The sequence below is a fragment of the Takifugu rubripes genome, chromosome 3 (assembly GCF_901000725.2).
Source record: "Takifugu rubripes chromosome 3, fTakRub1.2, whole genome shotgun sequence".
NCBI classification, from domain to species: Eukaryota; Metazoa; Chordata; class Actinopteri; order Tetraodontiformes; family Tetraodontidae; genus Takifugu; species Takifugu rubripes.
The window spans coordinates 11,833,062-11,848,250 of NC_042287.1; positions in this window are offsets into that span (position 1 = coordinate 11,833,062).

Sequence of the window (15,189 nt, forward strand, 5' to 3'; positions counted from 1 at the left end):
TCAGCAGAGATGCTCCAATCAGCCCAGTTTGGATTGGAACCTTTCCATGTACCTCAGTCCCATCACACACAAACACACACACACACACACACACACACACACACACGCACACTCTACAGGCATCCTCCGGTGGTATAATCCAACACAAGCAGAGTCTTTCATTGGACACACTGGTCCCAGGGAGAAGTCGACCGCAGCAATTAACAGAGAGATGAAAGACATCAGGCTGCCTGCTGAATAATTAAGACTGGTTTGATGAGTGGGGAGGGCCCAGAGAAGGGGGGTGGGGGGGTGGGGCGTAGGGTGGAAGTTCTCATCTGTCCGGTGAGAGAAAAAAACCTGCATCCCATATCATGTTTTGTTTGTGTGCCGATGCACCGGAGAAGGAGGACAGAATTTTTGTTTAGGCCACAACTCCTGTGTCACCTCATCCTGGGGTGGGGGGATGTTCAGTCCCAATGTGGTGCGAAGGCAGCAGGCTTAGAGCGTGATGGTCAATCGCCACGCAGACCACACGCCGGGGTCAATACCCGCATCGATCGCCCAGTTTCTGATGATGCAGGACACAAAAGAGAGAAGGGTGAGAGAAAACAGCGAGCAGAACACTTTAAAATGAAAGGAGGACTGCAGGCGGTGAGAGGCACGAGCGGGGAGAAGAAAAGGAGCGAGAGATTTAGGCAGACACTGCAAACAGGAACTCTCCCAGGAGTCTTTCAGGAAATGTATTTAAATGTATTCTGCTAATTACAAAACTCTCAACACATACGCGCTGATGCAAACACTGGCTGGCGTTTTGTAGCGCTGTTGTGCAGAGGTAATTACACACGCCGGCTTTACCCACGGTGTGTGTCTTTGTGTGTGTTTATGTATGTATATGAGTGTTTTCATAAGTACATTTCTGCGTGAGCGCCGCTGTCTGACGGGGAGAAGGACGAGATAAAAACAGACTTCTGTGCGGGAGACCTGATAAGCGCGGCGTCTTCCACAAAGCCCATGTAGATGTGGATTAAAGCGGAACATGCGGGTGGTTAGCTGTGCCTTCTCCCAGCCGGAGATGAATGGAGACCCTCTTATATCTCAAACAAAAAAACATTAACTGTAGCGATTTACTTCAAAACAACTCAAGTGTCTTGGGAGAATCCTATCTCGGTTCACACCCCGCTCCTGTAAAACACATCTGAAAACCTCGGCAGAGTGTTTAAAGGATTCATTCCCCGGCAGTTCAGCCGTGGAAGCTTTGTGGAGAGGACACAGTTGCTTTAATGTAAGATGGCAGCCACCAGAAACACGGCCACAGCACGGAGCATCCTTATATTCTGCCACTAATCTATAGTATCTGATGAGATGAGGAGCAGCTCTCAATATATACTCTAAGCACCTGCCTGTGTGACCTCGCCATTGATTTATTGATCAATAGTTGTCTGGACATAAGCCTCGAACAACCACCTTTCCCCCCTTTAATACATTCTCTTGCAGCTCCTCACATGTTTTCTATTTGTTTTTTTAGTTTTACAATTAATAGCAGTATTTAGTCAATAGGTACTAGCCTTGTGGCTAACCTAGCATCCAATTCCCTCATCTCTCTTGTCTAATCACTGATGAGTGAGCTTCTCTCAATTCAAGATGAATATTATATTCTACAAGTTCTACTGTTAGGGGGGTAGCACAACTATACAGTATGTTATTTACAATCAATGCCTGTAAATTTTGGCGTCCGCAAGTTTGCTAAGCTGCAAACGGCGGCTAGTGAACAAGTGGCGGTTACTTACTTAATTTCTGTGGGGAGAAGCTGGATTATTAGACTGATTCGACTTTTCTTCTTTGCCGTTGTTTTTTTTCCCCTCCAGAGCCAAAGGGGAGAGGAGGATCAAATGGACTTACTTCCACGGAATGAGCTTTTATTCACTGAAAATCATAAATGCCACCGGTGTTTGAATGAAAGAGCTGTTGTTAGCAAAGCATTCGCGTCGGTCCTGTGTGCGTCGGACACTTGCTTTGTTTGGAAAGTTTTTACTCATCAACTCATCTCGTCTCGCCTTTATGCCTTTTCGGGGTCACAGGGGGGTACACACACTCTCTTTTCACACTTTCATCAACTGTTGCTGTTAAAAGATGCTCCATGAGAAATTATATATAAGAGCATCTTTAATCAGAAACTTTCCATGTCTGGCCTTTAGAACCATACTTATTTTTTCAATCATCATCTCTGTGTCTCTTTTCATATCCTAAGTTAAACCAATACTCTGTCAGAAGAGTCAGTGAGTTGCTGTATGATGAAAGAATTTCAACGTTCAGTGTTTTTAATTCTCCGATCCTAAATAATCACAGATGCTGATCCGTGTTATCAACACTTGGACCAGCATCTGGCCAGAAGATGCCTCTGCAGTTTGAACTAAAGTGCAGCGGGAGGCAAGAACGGTGGGGGAGGCGAGAGGAATAGGGCCAGAGTGAGAGAGAGAGAGAGAGAGAAAGAGAGAGAGAGAGAAAGATGGGTCTCCAGGGATGCATTTTAATTCACTCATTTGCCCTATTTTCCTCTGCAGCTTTTTGTTTGGACGATTGTGGCACTTTACATATTTTCACCCTGGAAGCATGTGGGGAGGGAGGCATGTGCACGTGTGTGTGTGTTACCCCGAGCACCAGGGTTAGGATTCTACCACATGAGATGGGCACGGGGAGGTCAGGACTGTGACAACATAAATGAGAGACAACGAGGCCCTCATTTATCAGGACCTGACACAGATCTGAGAGCAGGAATCATCTCAACATCAGATTTGAACAATAATCTAACGACCATCATTGAGTTTGGGAAATCCATGTTTGGGAAACGAGGTCAAATCATCTTTCAGTCACTCTAGTTTTGCTTTTTGCATCCTCCTTCAACAGGTATGACTTCATTTTCAGATGAAATTTAAACTTTGGCACCTAGGAGGCAAAAGGAAGAAAAACTTATAAATTCTCTCATAAATGTCATTTTCCAAGAGCCAAACTAGAACCCAGTGAAGTGACTTGAGCTGTGAGCCCCTTCAGCATCTCCTTTCAGGCAAACAGAGAGAGCAATGAGGTCATCCTCCGCCTGTCTATTAATGGAGCTGAGAAACAGTTAAAGTTGATTAAATTGGCTGAGATTTGTGCGACTCCGTGCATGTGTGTTCTACTAGCAAGAGCAGTTAAAGATTTATTTTGGTTAGTTTTTATAGCCGCTGTTGAAACTCCGGGCCTATCTCGGCACCCGGCCCGGCTGCCTTTCTTCCAGATGTTGCCATGGTGAAACTTATGGGTGCTATCCCGGCAACCAGACAGCGGTTTTGAGAGCTGGAGACGACTGTTGCGTAAGCGTGATTGATAGATTACTAGAGAGGGGGAGAAGGCGAGAGGGAGGACTGAACAGTCTCTGCTCCTCCTGCGTTGTTCTCCAGAGGTCTGGTGTTGATTTAAGCCGCGTCTTAATGTGATTATCGCCCCAACATTAGCGAGCCCTTCTCATTCCCTGTTCTACATTGATTTCCATTTAAAACTAATTGAGAGGAGCAAACACTGTTATTAGCTGTCCTCTGTTACTCTCTCTGTCCTCTTTTCTTGCAGTCTGCTTGTTTTTTCGAAACAAGATCAGGCCGACACAGATCGCCTGGCCGGACTCTAGGGGCTCCGTTGGTTCCTGGGAGCCGGGATGAGGAAAACCTGATAACTGCTGGGCACCTGTCATGCAACTGAGCCCTGTCATCAGCCAGTCACACGGTTTTTGGCAGCTTACAAAAGTGCACAATATGTGTCAGGCTGTCTTCGGTCTGATCGGGCCACAGTGAAAGCCTCAGGTTACGTCGTCTTACGCCAAATCCATACATGTGGTTCGGCTTTCATCAGGAGCAAAGTGACTCGGAACCTGAAACACTGAGCGAGTTCACCAGAAACAGATCTGCCGTGATCGCCCCCTAGTGGCAGGATGACCTAAAGACTCAACCCTTCATGGCTGTAGGAGAATACTCTTTCAATCATCGTTACTATTGTTGGATCCAAACATATTTGTAAATTTATGACGGGCGAAAGTAGATCTGCTTGATCAGTCCGTGTTTCTTATTGGCTCAACTCGCAGATGCCGTTTGTGTAATCATCCATATCACTGATATAAACTGATAGAAAGAGTTCAGAGAGACACGGAGTGGAGGATATGCAGCAAATCAGATAACAAGTGGGCATTTTAGCAGCGGTTAGCTGACAGCTGCCAAACACAAGCGCGTAGGGAACATGCTGTCCCATCAACGCAACGGCAAACTACAGTACAGTCGGCCCGAACCTTTTACAGTTGACATCTCAGCCTTTCTTCTGCCATCATGTCTTTGCTGACTGCACCTCTCGGTGGGCACTCACAGAGGAGGCTTCAAGGGCAGAGACGAGTGTTACTCTGTGAGCAGCGGTGTGGTGGTGGTGGTGGTGTTGGGGGCACAAAGGCAGCGACAGAAAGGTTGGAAGAGTGGGAGGCACCAGCGAAGGGTGCTGCGAGGATGGCAGCCTCGTTGCGGAACCTTTTTGTTGTTTGGAGGTTTTTGTTCCCCTCATCATTGGACCGCCTCCTCCAGGTACAAAAGAGGCCTGACGCTCAGCGCAGCTCACCTCGCCGGTCCTGTCACCCACGTGGGGTCGTCTTTATGGATGTCTAGACTCCTCACCCGTTTCCCCTTCACATTCTCCTTTCCTGAACTTTCTACAGCCCAGGATATTCTTCACAGTTAAGCCTCCAGACGTCTTCCCCCCATCCGGACCTGCAGGACAGCTGGTGCAGGCTTGTTTGTTGCCGCGGTTTCTCCAGTGCCGGCAACCCTATTGAAATGCCAGCTGAGTGTCTGGAGCAGAGACAACCTCACTGATCAATCAGGAAGCTCCTCATTCATTATTCACAGCCAGCCCATCCAATCACTTCAAGCCCATGGCCACCGTGAACTGTCATCAATGCCGCCATTGATTATCAGGCTTCATCAGCGTTTGTTTGCCTTGTCAAATCAATGCCTTTATAACAGCACGCTGCCCCCACAGGAGACCACAAATGAATATTTCATGTCACCTCTAATCCAATCATAATTCAAAGCATAACGCAAGCTCAACTCTCTGGTGAAACGTTTGGCCTCGGTGTTCAGGTAGATTCTCAGTGACTCACGCTGAGAACCGACACAAATAACATGAATCAAAGGAGGGATTCTTTAGCGGATTAGGCTGGAGTTATATTGTGGTGTAAAGGCTGTTGAAACTACGCAAAAAGGGTCTTTCCACTGTAGCAGATAAACTAGCCTGTTTCCGTGCAAGAGATGGTGGCGCGCACTGAGAGATGACTGCGGAGACAACTGCCGTCAATCTGATAAGAGAGGGTGAAATGGAAGAGATCCGACTTATTATTAATTGGCTAACTAGTTGTTTATCAGACTAGCGTTGGCCATGAGCGGAGCTATTAAGTGATTAGGATGGAATGCTGGGATAACGCAAATGGGCGAGACGCCGTCGATGCTAACTGTCAGCGAGTGAGGTCACTGCTAAACCAGAACTTGGATAGATGTGCGTCTGGGTCCTGCTCTGCACATGAACTATTATCTAAATGAATGGTAAGCCCCCCCCCTTCCCGGTTGTTTGTTGCAACATTTCTGAAGTGTAGATCTTTTTCTGGACCTGTTATTAATTTCAAAGCTGGCAGAAGTTGGAGGAGATTTGTTTAATAAGTTAAAGATGAGAAGTATACTTGAGGCTTTGCCCGAACGCGCTGATGGGAAATGAGAGGCTAAATGAAACTTTAGGCATGTTTAGTGAGCACATGTGTTCTGAATGAGTCTTTGGACCGTTGCGGTTTGAATTCTGTTAAACACAAGTTGTTTTCTGCTCCATCGCCGTTATATTTCACGCTGTTTTCCACAAAGGGTCAAGTCTGGACTTTCCAAAAGCTCCGGTGCCGAAAGGAACCCCTGTTATGCAACGTATTGCTCAATTCGTGCAGGAATGTTCAAAATATCCAAACATCATATGAAGCAGTGCCAGCATCAAAGAGAAAAAACAGGAAAATATTTTTTATTGTTTTTGCAGTTCCTCCTAAACTGAACAGAGGATTGTTTTTGTGTTCCGACTCAGTGAGGACGGCTCCAAACACGCCGTGCTCCAGCTGGCCTGATGCATGAAATACAGTGGGTCATGTGATATTGAGGATTAATTGCACAATTGTTTTGATATGAAAGACCTATTTAACAGGTTTTAAATTGAGCCGGGATTGTTATTGTACTGTTATGTTAATTGTTTGTAATAGGGTTGATTATTAATCGTGCCTGATGTGCGCAGGCATTTCGGGGTTAAATTTTTATGCTGTGGTCATGACAGTTCACTGCCGAACAGGCACAGCTTGGTGGGAATTTTTTTTTTTAGAAGAGTGTAATCATTTGTGTGTGTGTGTATGTGCGTGCTTGCTTGCCTAAATCCCCGTGGGTGGAAGTCAGCAGGAAATGGAGGGACTTCCACAGCAGTGTTTACTTTTACATTTCAGCAAGAATATCTTATTGGTTCTAACCAGATTGATAGCATGTGTACAGAGGAGGGGTTTGATGTGGCCCTGAAAAAGGCATCATGGAATGTAAATATTAGGGACCAAACTAATATTATTGACTGTGGTTTTGCTACTTGGGGCCACATGTGTGTGTGTCTGTGTGTGTGTGTGTGTGTGTGTGTGTGTGTGTGTGTGTGTGTGTGTGTGTGTGAGTGTCCTTGTATTTGCTATGCATTGAGTACCAATGCATATCCTCGGAACTTCAAAGGTCCGACTGAGGGGTAAGATGTGGTTTTAAGGCTGAGGTCAGAACTGGGTTTAAGGTAGGGTCAGAGGGTTAGTTGTGATGGTTCAGTTTAGGCTCAGAGGCTGGTTAATATGTGTTATGGCTATATTTCAAAAAACAATACGAGGCCTATACAAGGGTGTGTATGTGTGTGTGTCTGTGTGTGTGTGTGTGTGTGTGTGTGTGTGTGTGTGCTATTCTGAGGTGATTATTGTAGCTGCAGCACTACCTGCAACAGTCTCCACACAGCCCATTGTCTGCTGGTTGGGCTAACAGCCTGATCAGAGAGTGTGTTTGCTGTGAGCAGACAGGATTTGATGCTACAGTTTCAACTTCAAACACGGCATGTGGTCCCCGCAAATCCCTCAGAGCTACAACAGTGACTCATGACCGGCTGCCATGATCATGAAAGCTAGACTGCAGTCTAAACACGATTTGTCGCTTCTGCATCCTCCGCTGCTCCCTCTGTTCTTCACCTCGCCGTTGTCTTCTCCCGTTTCTCTGTCTTTGTCCCTCCGACTCTCCTGTTTGTTTGACAGGGATTAAATTGATGGGGGAGCTCTGAGGGATGTTTACTGTAAAGCGTGTTCATCTTACATCCACCTTTCCTGGTGTGAGCGAGAGGCTAACAAGAGCGTGGAAACCTGCTGCAAACAGGGTCGCTCACGCTGTCGCTGCGTCACATTCTTGCTCCATCATCCACTGTATGCTTTCTCATGGTCCTTCATCCCCATCAGGCTTTTTCCTGGTTCCTCAAAGGCATTTCAGTGTTACAGTAGCTTCAGGCACCTCTTTTGTTCTTTCCTCCTCTATGTCTCCAAACCACAGTCACCCCCCTCCCCAGCCAGGAAACTCAAGCTTGCCTGAAGCTCTGTTTGGGGCAATAGCAGCAGGCACAGACAGATATGGTTACATAGACACATTTCGGAGTAGACAAACACATCCATACTTTGTGTCTGACTCTCACTCTCTCTCTCACACACACACACACACACACACACACACGCACACACACACACACACACACACACACACACACACACACACACACACACATTTCGACTCAAGGTGTGCTTTCTACCTGGGGGCAATGACTCAATGAAAGCCAATGCTGGAGTCTTTGACCTCTGAGTCTGCCAGTAATGCGTCAGCTGCTATTTTCACTCATAATATCAGAACCAGGAAAGACACACACACACACACACACACGCACACATGCACACACACACACACACACACACACACACACACACACACACACACACAGACATACACACATGGAAATGACCCAGTACTCAAGGAAAAGAACAAAATATTCATCTCGGCTTCTGTTCAAACCCAAAATGAGCATCTTGACCTGATCGACCAGCTTGGATTCCCTTAAAGCTGCAGGGCTGCATCTTTCCCTCTTTTGTCATGTTTTCAACAGATGAATTAGTCAATGTTCTACTTTATACATTATTTACAAAGTAAGTTATAGCTATTAGTTGAACTAGATGACACAAAGTATCTAGCGACAACCAAACAGGCAGGAAATATCAAAAACACAAAATTTTTGCCACATAATGTATCAAATACTAATCTGTTTATCATCCACGCATTACTTTCAATAAATTATTTTATACAGTGTTGCATCATCACTGAGATAAGCATCGATAGTGAACAGCCAATTTCAGGTTCAAACACTGACCCTTCTTACCGAGAGCCTCATCCATAATCTAATAGTTACGTGATATTTGATTAATTAGGTGGAAAACTTGTAACTTAGACTTTCTTTCCATTTGCTTCCTTTAACTGCAGAAAACTCAGCAAATGCTGTGAAAGTGATCAATGAATGGAAATCACACATAGATCAACTCCCGTCAGATACATATTTGGATGCAGACCATAAGAGATCTACACAATAGGTTGATGGTATTGTTGCTTCCACAGGTGTGTGCAGATGTGTGTGTGTGTGTGTAGGGCGACTGGCTGAGAGGCAGTGTGTTTAGTTCTCCCTGAGTGAGTTGGATCTGATAAGGCTGACAGCCACAGGTTGATATTCCTGAGAGCAGCCCCTCTCTTGCCTTCACACCACATGCCGCCGACACGCAAACACAAAGAAATATATTTTTTTCAATCTCTCTCTGTTGGCTGTTTAAAAGTATACAGAAATGAAGGCGACGCCTTTTTAGTACCTTTTCCAACAGCCGACAGTGAGCTGTATTCTTCTGTAACTGTCCCCACAGCCGTCACTGCTGTTGCGGATTTGAGGTAGAAATCAGCCAGCAGACACTTTGCCATGCAAATGCATGGGAAAAAAGCCCGTGTGTGTCAGTGTGACAGTTATTCTGCTACCCACCATCACTCAGAGACACTCTGTTTTCTCTGAGGCCCACTTCAAACACAGCCCGGGGCTGTCTGCCTTTGCTCTGGTCATGTCTGCCTATCTGCTTGTATTTTCCACCGCACCTCTGATTTTGTCTCCCGCAGGATTCCAAGAGAATGAAAGAAACCCGCCAAACTGCACATGTAATCTTAATGTGCATAGATTTTTATCTGTCTAATTTCCCACATGGCTCTGAAATACAAATACACGCAGGTGATCGCGCGCGAGAGCAAGAGGCCAATCATATTCACATCAATGCATCACACACCGGCAGAAAAAAGGAGAGGAAAAACAAATAATTCCACATAGAAAGGCACACATGCACCCTTGAAGAGGATAAAGTGGTTGGATAATGACATTGAAGGGAAGACTGGGGTATGGAGAATGAAAGAAGAGAGAGGGAGAGAGGAGAGAAAAGGCTGCTCCCTTATTCAATTAGCGGCACTGGCCTAGAGTAATTACCTCTACTCTCCCTAATTCACATGTAAATTTGCAACAAGCGCTGCACTATTTTAATACAATTTAGCACCACTTTGACTGGATGCCAGTGTTGTCCACATGGAAGAGGAGCATTGAGTGTGTGTGTGTGTGTGTGTGTGTGTGTGTGCGCACGCATGTGTGTTTCAGAGACATAATCATGGAGGAACGAGGAATCCTTTGTGTGGCTCTGCCATCATCAGAGTAAACAGAAAGGGGAGCAGGGCAGCAGGAGGAGAGGAGGCCCGCGCTGTTGACGCCGCCATCAGATAAGATCAGCGGTGAGACCTGACTTACTCTCTCTGTCCTGTGGGAAAAGGAGCGCTGACTCTTTCCTACAAATCTGCCGTCTCCACCCTCTTATGCACACACACCAAACTGCACTTGCCCTGGGGAAATACCGACGGTTCAGCGCCGCAGCAGCTCTTCCTGAGACGGGCAGGTCAGCCATCGAAGGAAGTAAATCCTAATCTCCTGCCACTCTTTCATCCCTGCATCGATTATCTCCAGCCAATAAGATTCTCTACCCAGATAATTGTCTAATTAGCTGGCTAATTGCTCTATATAATTAGCCATTTTAGGATATTGTCCAGGATGAATAATATTGGTCTGTGTCAAACGCTCCCCGATAGTCTTTCCCGCCCTGCACATCGCTCGGCTCGCCACAGACACGTGAATCGATGACACGCTGTTGTTCCCGATAGGGTGGATAAACGGAACTGTGGGTTTTAAAGAAGAAATGGTGAAAAAAGCAGGAGAGGGGAGGTGGGGGGGAGAAAGGAGTTGTTACAGTTTACTCCAAAGCAAAGAAATGCTGAAAATAGATGGGGCATTTCCCATCCCAGAGAGAACAACCCAGCATTTTGATGGAAGCGGAAGGTTTGTTGGGTGTGAAACCCAATCAGGAAGAGTGTGTTTGGTGCTAAGCGAGGATGCTGTTTATTGGTTTGTGTACAGTCTCTCTGAAGCTTATTTAAGGTGAAAACAGGCAATGCATAGCCATCTGATCTGTGTATATGTGTAAGCACAGGGCCAAATCAGGGGCGGATGATTGTGTGTATGTGAGAGAGGGAGAGAGAGGCAGGTGTGTGTCTCAGCAACTGAGCTGACTCTGAATGAATGGCATGTGGCCCTCTTCTGACTTTTCACCAACGTTCCACCTTGTAGCAGCATATTTACATTTTTCTACAGAAATATGTGTTGCAGCTGGACAGACATGACCTCCTTAACTCTGTGGAAATCCCCACTTCAGACGAACCAGTGACTGACTCATATTCTTAAGTACTCGTGCCCCAGCACATGCATGACTACGCCCCTCGTCTTGTATTTGTGTGTCCTGCAGGTATTCTGTGGGAGTCAAAACCAGACTATGCATTTTACCAGTAAAGTGAGGACATTTTTTTGGCCATTAGGCCAAATTCTAAGGTTTGTTTAAGGGTTTAGACTTGGTTTTAAGGGTAAGGCATTGATTTGTGAAGGTTATGGTAGGGAGCAATTAAATGTCAGTGAAAGGCCTCACAATGATACAAAACGGACGTGTGTGTGTGTTTTCATTTCTGGCATGTAATAAGGACACACAATCCATGAAAACACAAATCATGTTAATCAAAGATATGATCTGGCCCAATATGAAGCACAATTTCTTCAATGATGTCATTCTCTTTCACTTCTAATTACACTTCATTCATTAAAAAGTTGACAATTAAGTATATAATCACTTCTGGCTTCAGAGCACGTTTCACCAGTAAAGCCAAAAGTTCGCCCACATTCAGTGATTAATGTCTCGTACGTTGCTCGTGATTTTAACCCTAAAGATGCCCCATTTTTTCGATAGTCTCTTCCCGACTGCAGCTACTTTCCATATTCAGCATACACATACATTAAACATGGAAAGAACTGGTCTTGATTTGTTGCTACAGGGAGCTAGATGTGAGTCCTCAGGCAGCATCTGATCTTTTGTTTTTCAGTCAGGTGGGAGTGAGAACATACAGGATCTTCACAGGATCCTGCGCCGACCACATCAAAACAGGACGCGTTTGCTTCCACCTTTGCTTGTGTCTTTCACAAAGATCTATGTGATTTGAGGTCCCTAAGCTCTAAGATATCACCGCATTGGAAGCAACACCACTTTCTTTTTGGCAGAGTCCCACCGACAGATCATCCCTCGTCCGCTCTTCTTCTCTCCCATTATGTGGTCGTTCTTCCTAACAGACTCCCACCTCTTTCTCTTTCCTCTCATTCTCTGCTCTAAACCTCACTTTGGGTGTGTGTGTGTGTGTGTGTGTGTGTGTGTGTGTGTGTGTGTGTGTGTGTGTGTGTGTTGGGGGCTTACACTACTACAGATTTCAACTATTTTCTCTTCACTTATTCAATTCGGCGACTGCAATTCAGACACCTAATTACAAATGGAATCAGATTAGATCTTTACAATAGGCAGAACAACCTGGCTGTATATTCTTACAGATAAAAGGTTACTGCTGTTCAACAACCAAGGACACTCTCCTCCCCCTCCTTCTCCTCTTAGTATATCTTTCAGTGTTGGTTTGACATAGTGGCAATAGTACGTGGGCACACACGCCTACACAAAGAGAGTGGGTGGGGTGGGCAAAACACTCTTAGGCTGTGACATAACTGCAAATGCTTGCATATATATATATATATATATACACTCAAATATCCAGGTACATCGACAAACAGGCCCTTTCTCTCTTACATGTGCACACGCGTGCACACACACACTCCACATAATATACCCAACTTGCTGGCACTCTGATACATGCCGCTGGATTGATCCAACTCTTTTATCTGCTAAATAACTTACCATCGATTGAGCGGGGGAAGAAGAAGGTGGAGGAATGCGGAGAGGCGGAGGGAGACATGGATGTGCAGAGAGATTTAAAGCTTACTGATCTCCAGTAGCTGTCCACACTGAAACGAGTCACTGTGTCACCCACCGTTCAGAGGCACGCACGGACCGCGAGGAGGGTTTGGATTTGCGTCAGTAAACGAATGATTGTAAGTGCAGATCTAATACTTGCCTCCTAAAGCCCGGCAGCACCCTCCCATTATGAGTCTAGACTCTAACAGGTATTATCTATTTCTTATTTGAAGGAGCCCGAGGAAAAGTGATATAATGGCCCTCTCCACACCCTCAGGGGAGCCCCCTCTCCATCCATAGAGGGTTCAGAGGCTAATTGGATATATCACAGTGAAAAACATTTAAAATCCCAAATCAATACCTGCCTCTTTAATGCATTTCCTGAAGAAGTGCTCCTCTCTATTGCTCCCCCCCCCACACTCAGACCTTCTCTCCCATACAATTCCTCACCACCTATAGGGGCCAGAGGATGCATGTAGGGGTCAATGAGCTAAAGGCTACAGGGGGGCAAAACAGAGTGAGCCCCACGGGGGTCTTAGAATTGAATGGTGGCTGGTGATGTACATGTGAGGCTTATGGGAAACATCCGTTGAAATAACGCCACGCTCAACACATCTGCCCAACATGTACGCCGAATACAACAACGTAAAAAGTGCAGAACAGCAGCATCGGGCAGAGAATGTTCTGTGAAATCCTGCAAGGGCAGCGGCGATGCTGCATGTACACATCCGTGTTCTTGCGTAATTGTGATCGTAAAGCGCAACGTAAAGTGTACGTGTGTACATTCTGCCTGACGATCCTCTTCTCTGGTTGCTGTTAAATCTGACAGCAAGACAAACATGCACATACGTATCGACCCAAACAATCGGTTTTACATCTCATCCAGATGTTCGTGGACCCTTTGGCTGATGTGCTGAACACCCAGGCCCACCATGCCTTTGCTCTTGCACTTGGGGTGAAAAAAAAGCTTAAGGCATTCAATCTCAAATTAGTTAAAGTCGATGCACAAAATCCCCGTGCTTTGTTCTGAGAAAGGTGTGGGCTCTGGTGCCAAGGTCCATGACAGAAGGCTGATATCTGATCTGCTAAATGAGCCACTTTTTGAGTCATCTTGGATTTTTTTCTCTCTTGTGGCGCATCACGGGCCCGGAATGTTAACATCAGGTTTATTTTGATACCTGAACAACTCTGGAATGCCTTCATTCACACACACACACACACACACACACACACACACACACACACACACACACACACACACACACACACACACACACACACACACACAAAATCATTTTGTCTTTAGATAAAAAAGTGAATCTTTCCATTAATATTTCTGTATTGATCAGTAGTGGGAGGGGTGAAGGTTAAATTGTGTTTGTGCTCACTGTCGGTGATCTAAACACTGACTCGATGCCGGATTCTTCTGTAAACATGTCTTGTGAATTTGTTTGTGTACCTATCGACACAGATTTGCTTATCATGAGAGCTTTTTTGGGGGTGTAACCAGCAGCATTTGGGCCATCATTGTCGCTCCCTTTGACACAGTTCTGTTTCCAGAAAAACAGGATACGCAGATGGTTGTCTGGTGCTTGTTTCCCAAAGGCCGACCATCGATCTGCAGCCATCTCCTTGTAGGCAGCGTTCTCGCACCAGATCAGACATCCGAGGGAGATCTTTGAAAAGTGCCGGTGATGTTTCCGTCTGCTGTTCTGTGATCTTCTGTCTGGATTTGTCCAAATGAAACAGAGGTCGTGAACCCATGTCCACTCATTCCTGCTAGGGACATGGAAATGGGTCATCACAAGCACCCTTGCGGTGCACAAACCTGTTACATTCGACACCCTGTTTTCATTGGAGTTCATCCACACGGACACTTACGAATGCTTCTAACCTCCACCAGTCTCCTCATTCCCTCCCCTCCTCTGCCAACTTCCTCCCTTCACTTTCTCCCTCCCCCAACCCACTCCTTCCTTCCTCTGTTTGCTTTTGCTGCCTCACTTCACTTTCAGCGACAATGTCTCACCTTTCTTTGTTGAATTACACCCCTTCACTCCCTTCACGCTGTCCGGTTGAATCTCAAAGTGGCTTCGTGTGTAGGAGAGAATAGGGGAAAAAGTCTTTGTTACGCTGACAAATTATATTTAAAGATCAGCGTATATTTTTCTTTTTGGTATGTGTGTTTTTACTAAATGTTTTTGCTTTTGTGTCACGTGAGCAGAGAAGATGGCGGCTGTCACTGACTGTCTGCAGAGGTTCTCACGGTTTGCTCATGTAGTACAACAGTGGAAAAAGTGGCAAATGTTATTTGTCAAACATGCACATTGGTTGGAGAATAGCATCCCAGCCAGAGTGCGTATAGTGTTTACTCTCTTGCCACAACATGTTTGTGATGTATATACGTTTAAAACTGGTGTAACAAGTGTCTGTGGTTATTGTTTGACTGGTAAAGAGCTCTAAGCTTGTGTGTATGCGTTGGTGTGTGTTCATGAACGTGTGTGTGTGGACACTAGCCCCAAAAGGAGCCGTTGTGTTCTTGTTTGACTTCAACTCTTCAACTCTTTCAGGATGAGTCATTTTCAACTGTCATGACAGAGCCCATCAGCTCACGATGATTCCGATTAGTTTCCCGCAGAGATGACAGGCAGAGCAGGTCTTTAGCGGCA